The sequence below is a fragment of the Durio zibethinus genome, chromosome 5 (assembly GCF_047325235.1).
Source record: "Durio zibethinus cultivar Kanyao isolate XHJ-2024 chromosome 5, ASM4732523v1, whole genome shotgun sequence".
Lineage (NCBI taxonomy): Eukaryota > Viridiplantae > Streptophyta > Magnoliopsida > Malvales > Malvaceae > Durio > Durio zibethinus.
Genome location: NC_143166.1, coordinates 14,500,248 through 14,507,493, shown reverse-complemented (window position 1 = coordinate 14,507,493; position 7,246 = coordinate 14,500,248).

The window sequence follows — 7,246 nt, the reverse complement described above, 5'->3', positions numbered from 1 at the left end:
GTCTAAGATCGGACCGGACCGAGGGTTGCGACAGCACGTGCTAGGGTCGGGCATGTGTTGGTGCCACATTTTTCTTCGTCGAGGCACCATCGGTGGAGCATCGTCGGAGCATCGCCAGAGAACCTGACCGACGGCATTGGGGTTCCGACGATCGGGGAGGCCGGGGCGGGTGTGTGCACAAGATGTGCGATGGGTGCTGCTACTTAGCCCTTATATTGGCCCCCTATCCCTCATCAAACCTCAAGAACTCACACCCCCTTAAAGAGCATTTGAGATTTTACAGGTTTGCTGCCAGTAGCCATTAAAGTGTCTGAAATGGGGACACTTTTTTCAAATGGTCACAAAATCTTGTACACTCCGAGTTTTTAGGTGAATGTTTTTGCACATGCCAACAGAAATACAAGGATCACGTCTACCAAGTTTGTCTCCAAAATTCCTTTTGAAAAAATTTTAAAAAATCTAGAACCGCAAAAAGTTTCATAAATCGTGAAAAATAGAAAACGAGTCGTCTTGCCATGAAACTTCACGTGAAGGCTTAAGGGACCATTGTATGAATTTACGAGCCATAAAAATGGCATTGGCAAGCATAAATATGAAGATGTGCCTAAACCCACCTACCACCATATCGATCCACGGCTTGCGCATCCCGTCTCTCTGGCCGGCGTAGAGCCCACCCGCCCGCTCGCCCGCTCGCCCACACGTTTGTTCGGTTGGCTTAGGCATACGGAGTTCATTCCCAGTCTAAGATTGATTCGGACTGAGGGTTACGACAGCAGGATCGGTAGCACGTAGAGGGGGACCCAGTCGATGCCCAGCTTGCGCATCCCGCCCCTATGGCCGGCTAAGCACCCGTACGCTCATTTCATGGGTTTACTTTGGCATACGGAGTTCATTCCCAATCTAAGCATGCGGAGTTCATTCCCAGTCTAAGATTGAACCAGATTGAAGGTTGTGACAGCGCATGCTGGGCTCGGGCATGTGCTGGTGATGCATTTTTCTTCGTCGGGGCACCATCGCCGGAGCATCGCCGGAAAACCTGATCGACGGCATTGGGGTTCCGGCGATCGAGGGGCAGGTGGTGTGCGCACATGATGTGCGATGGGTGCTGGTACTTGGCCCTTATATTGGCCCCTATCACTCATCAAACCTCGAAAACTCACACCCCTTTAAAGACCATTTGAGATTTTACAGGTTTACTGCTAGTAGCCATTAAAGTGTCTAAAACGGCGACACTTTTTTCAAAAGGTTACAAAATCTTGTACACTTCGAGTTTTTAGCTGAATTTTTTTATGCATGCCAACAAAAATACAAGGATCACGTCTACCAAGTTTGTCTCCAAAAATCCTTCCAAAAAAATTTTAAAAAATCCTGACCCATAAAAAGTTTCAAAAATCATGAAAAATAAAAAACGAGTCTTCCTACCATGAAACTTCACGTGAAGGCTTAAGGGACCATTGTATGAATTTACAAGCCATAAAAATGGCATTGGCATGTAGAAATATGAAGATTTGCCTAAACCCACCTACCACCCTATCGATCCACAGCTTGCGCATCCTGTCTCTCTAGCCGGCGAAGTGCCCGCCCGCCCGCCCACCCGTTCGTTTCGTCGGTTGGCTTAGGCATACAGAGTTCATTCCCAGTCTAAGATCGAACCAGACCAAGGGTTACGGTAGCAGGATCGGTAGCACGTAGAGGGGGACTCGCTTGATCCCCGGCTTGCGCATCCCGCCCCTCTGGTCGGCTGAGCACCTGCACGCTTGTTTCATGGGTTGACTTAGGCATACGGAGTTCATTCATAGTCTAAGCATACGAAGTTCATTCCCAGTCTTAGATCGGACCAGACCGAGGGTTATGGCAGCAGATGCTGGGCTCGGGCATGTCCTGGTGCCACATTTTTCTTCACCGGGGCACCATCGCCGGAGCATCGTCGAAGAACCTGACCGACAGCATTGGGGTTCCGACGATTAGGGGGCAGGGGGTGTGCGCACATGATTTGCGATGGGTGCTGGCACTTGGCCATTATATTGGCCCCCTATCCTTCATCAAACCTTGAGAAGTCACACCTCCTTAAAGAGCATTTGAGATATTATAGGTTTGCTTCCAGTAGCCATTAAAGTGTCTAAAATGCGGACACTTTTTTCAAATGGTCACCAAATCTTGTACACTTAGAGTTTTTAGCTGACTTTTTTTATGCATGCGAACAAAACTACAATGATCATGTCTACCAAGTTTTGGGCCAAAGCTCCTTCCAAAAAAATTTTAAAAAATCCTGAACCACAAAAAGCTTCGAATATTGCAAAAAATAGAAAACGAGTCGTCTTGCCATGAAACTTCACGTGAAGGCTTAAGGGACCATTGTATGAATTTACAAGCCATAAAAATGGCATTGGCATGCAAAAATATGAATCCCGCCCCTCTGGCTGGTTGAGCGCCCGTACGCTCGTTTCGTGGGTTGACTTAGGCATACGGAGTTCATTCCCAGTCTAAGCATATAGAGTTCATTCCCAGTCTGAGATCGGACCGGACCGAGGGTTGTGGCAGCACATGCTGGGCTTGGGCATATGCTGATGCCGTATTTTTCTTCGTCGGGGCACCATCACCGGAGCATCGCCGGAGAACTTAACCGACGGCATTGGGGTTCCAGCGATCGGAGGGGCCGGGGGGTGTCCGCACATGATGTGCTATGGGTGCTGCTACTTGGCCCTTATATTGGCCCCCTCATCAAACCTCGAGAACTCACACCCCCTTAAAGAGCATTTGAGATTTTAAAAGTTTGCTGCCAGTAACCATTAAAGTGTTTGGGATGGGGACACTTTTTTCAAATGGTCACAAAATCTTGTACACTTTGATTTTTTAGCTAAATTTTTTTGTGCATGCCATAAAAATACAAGGATCACGACTACCAAGTTTGGGGCCAAAACTCCTTCCAAAAAAATTTTCAAAAATCCCGAACCGCAAAAAGTTTTAAAAATCGTGAAAAATAGAAAACGAGTCGTCTTGCCATTAAACTTCACGTGAAGGCTTAAGGGACCATTGTATGAATTTACAAGCCATAAAAATGGCTTTGGCATGCAGAAATATGAAGATTTGCCTAAACCCACCTACCACCCTATCGACCCATGGCTTGTTCATCCCGTCTCTCTAGCCGGCGTAGTGCCCGCTCGCTCGTTTCGTCGGTTGGCTTAGGCATACGGAGTTCATTCCCAGTCTAAGATTGGACAGGATTGAGGGTTGCAGCAGCAAGATCGGCAGCACGCAGAGGGGGACCCGACCGATCCTCGGCTTGCACATCCTGCCCCTCTGGCCGGCTGAGCGCCCGCATTCTCGTTTCGTGGGTTGACTTAGGCATAGGGAGTTCATTCCGAGTCTAAGCATACGGAGTTCATTCCCAATCTAAGATCGGACCAGACCGAGGGTTGTGGCAGCACATGCTGGGTTCAGGCATGTGCTGGTGCCATATTTTTCTTTGTTGGGGCACCATCGTCGAAGCATCGTCGGAGAACCTGACCGACGACATTGGGGTTTCGGCAATCGGGCGGGTCGGGGGGTGTGCGCACATGATGTGCGATAGGTGCTGGTACTTGGCCCTTATATTGGCCCCTATCCCTCATCAAACCTCAAGAACTCACACCCCCTTAAAGAGCATTTGAGATTTTACAGGTTTGCTGCCAGTAGCCATTAAAGTGTCTGAAATGAGGACATTTTTTTCAAAAGGTCACAAAATCTTGTACACTTCGAGTTTTTAGCTGAATTTTTTTGTGCATGCCAACAAAAATACAAGGATCACGTCTGCCAAGTTTAGGGCCAAAAATCCTTTCAAAAAAATTTTAAAAAATCACAAACCGTAAATAGTTTTGAAAATTATGAAAAATAGAAAACGAGTCGTCTTGCCATGAAACTTCACGTGAAGGCTTAAGGGACCATTGTATGAATTTACAAGCCATAAAAATGGCATTGGCATGCAAAAATATGAAGATGTGCCTAAGATCGGACCGGACCGAGGGTTACGATAGCAGGATCGACAGCACACAGAGGGGGACCCGATCGATCCCCGACTTACGTATCCATCCCCTCTGGCCGACCGACTTCATGGGTTGACTTATGCATACGGAGTTCATTCCCAGTCTAAGCATACGGAGTTCATTCACAGTCTAAGATCGGATCGGACCGAGGGTTGTGGCAGCACATGCTAGGCTCGGGCATATGGTGGTGCCACATTTTTCTTCGTCGGGGCACCATCACCGGAGCATCGTCTGAGAACCTGACCGACGGCATTAGGGTTTCGACGATCGGGGGGGCCGGTGGGGGGTGTGCGCACATGATGTGCGATGGGTGCTAGTACTTGGCCCTTATATTGGCCCCCTATCCCTCATCAAACCTCAAGAACTCACACCCCCTTAAAGAGCATTTGAGATTTTACAGGTTTGCTTCCAGTAGCCATTAAAGTTTCTGAAATGGGGACACTTTTTTCAAATGGTCACAAAATCTTGTACACTTCACGTTTTTAGCTGAATTTTTTTGTGCATGCCAAAAAAAATACAAGGATCATGTCTACCAAGTTTGGGGCAAAAAATGCTTCCGAAAAAATTTTAAACAATCTCGAACCGCAAAAAGTTTCAAAAGTCGTGAAAAATAGAAAACGGGTCGTCTTGTCATGAAACTTCATGTGAAGGCTTATGGGACATTGTATGAATTGACAAGCCATAAAAATGGCATTGGCATGTAGAAATATGAAGATGTGCCTAAACCGACCTACCACCCTATCGATCCACGGCTTGCGCATCCCGTCTCTCTGGTCGGCATAGTGCCCGCCCGCCCACTCGCTTGTTTCATCGGTTGGCTTAGGCATACGGAGTTCATTCCCAGTCTAAGATCAGCTCAGATCAAGGGTTACGGCACGAGGATCGGTAGCACACAAAGGGGGACCCGGTCGGTCCCAGCCTTGCGCATCCCGCCCCTCTGGCCGGCTGAGCGCCCGCACGCTCATTTCGTGGGTTGACTTAGGCATACGGAGTTCATTCCCAGTCTAAGCATATGGAGTTCATTCCCAGTCTAAGATCGGACCGGACTGAGGGTTGCGGCAACACATGCTGGGCTCAGGCATGTGCTGGTGCCACATTTTTCTTCGCCGGGGCACCATCGTCGGAGCATCACCGAAGAACCTGACCGGCAGCATTGGGGTTCCAGCTATCAGGGGGCCGGGGGGGTGTGCGCACATTATGTGCGATGGGTGCTGGTACTTTGCCCTTATATTGGCCCCCTATCCCTCATCAAACCTTAAGAACTCACACCCCCTTAAAGAGCATTTGAGATTTTACAGGTTTGTTGCCAGTAGCCATTAAAGTGTCTGAAATGGGGACACTTTTTTCAAATGGTCACAAAATCTTGTACACTTCGAGGTTTTGGCTGACTTTTTTTGTGCATGCCAACAAAAATTGAAGGATCATGTCTACCAAGTTTGGGACCAAAACTCCTTCTGAAAAAATTTTAGAAAATCTCGAACCGCAAAAAGTTTCAAAAGTCGTGAAAAATAGAAAACGAGTCGTCTTGCCATGAAACTTCATGTGAAGGCTTAAGGGACCATTGTATGAATTTACAAGCCATAAAAATGGCATTGGCATGCAGAAATATGAAGATGTGCCTAAACCCACCTACCACCCGATCGATCCACGGCTTGCGCATCCCGTCTCTCTGGCCGATGTAGTGCTCGCCCGTCCGCCCACTCGTTTTGTCGGTTGGCTTATGCATACGGAGTTCATTCCCAATCTAAGATCAGATCAGATTGAGGGTTGCGGCAGCACATGCTGGGCTCGGGCATGTGCTGGAGCCATATTTTTCTCTGTCGAGGCACCATCGTCGAAGGATCACTGGAGAACCTGACCGGCGGCATTAGGGTTCTGGCGATCGGGTGGGCCGGGGGGTGTGCGCACATGATGTGCAATGGGTGTTGGTACTTGGCCCTTATATTGGCTCCCTATCCCTCATCAAACCTCAAGAACTAACACCTCCTTAAAGAGCATTTGAGATTTTACAGGTTTGCTGCTAGTAGCCATTAAAATGTCTGAAATGGGGACACTTTTTTCAAATGGTCAAAAAATCTTGTAGACTTTGAGTTTTTAGCTGAATTTTTTTGTGCATGCCAACAAAAGTACAAGGATCACATCTACCAAGTTTGGGACAAAAACTACTTTTGAAAGAATTTTAAAAAATCTCGAACCGTAAAAAGTTTTGAAAATCATGAAAAATAGAAAACGAGTCGTCTTGCCATGAAACTTCATGTGAAGGCTTAAGGGACCATTGTATGAATTTACAAGCCATAAAAATGGCATTGGCACATAGAAATATGAAGATGTTCCTAAACCACCTACACCTTATTGATACACGGCTTGCGCATCCCGTCTCTCTGGCCGGCGCAGTGAGTGCCCACCCACCCACCCGCTCGTTTCGTCGGTTGGCTTAGGCATACGGAGTTCATTCCCAGTCTAAGATCGGACCGGACTGAGGGTTACGGTAGCATGTAGAGGGGGACCCGACCGATCCTCGGCTTTCGCATCCCGCCTCTCTGGCCGACTGAACGCCCGCAGGCTCGTTTCGTGGGTTGACTTACGCATACGGAGTTCATTCCCTGTCTAAGCATACGGAGTTCATTCCCTGTCTAAGCATACGGAGTTCATTCCCAGTCTAAGATCGGACTAGACCGAGGGTTGCAGCAGCACATGCTGGGTTCAAGCATGTGCTGGTGTCGTATTTTTCTTCGCCGGGCATCATCGTCGGAGCATCACTAGAGAACCTGACCGACGGTATTGGGGTTCCGGCGATCGGGGGTGCCGGGGGGGGTTGTGCGCACATGATGTGCAATGGGTGCTGGTACTTGGCCCTTATATTGGCCCCCTATCCCTCATCAAACCACGAGAACTCACACCCCCTTAAAGAGCATTTGAACTTTTACAGGTTTGCTGCCAGTAGCAATTAAAGTGTCTGAAATGGGGACACTTTTTTCAAATGGTCACAAAATCTTGTACACTTCGAGTTTTTAGCTGAATTTTTTTGTGCGTGCCAAAAAAAATACAAGGATCACGTCTACCAAGCATGGGGCGAAAACTCCTTCCAAAAAAATTTTAGAAAATCCCGAACTGTAAAAAGTTTCAAAAATCATGAAAAATAGAAAACGAGTCGTCTTGCCATGAAACTTCACGTGAAGGCTTAAAGGACCATTATATGAATTTACAAGCCATAAAAATGGCAT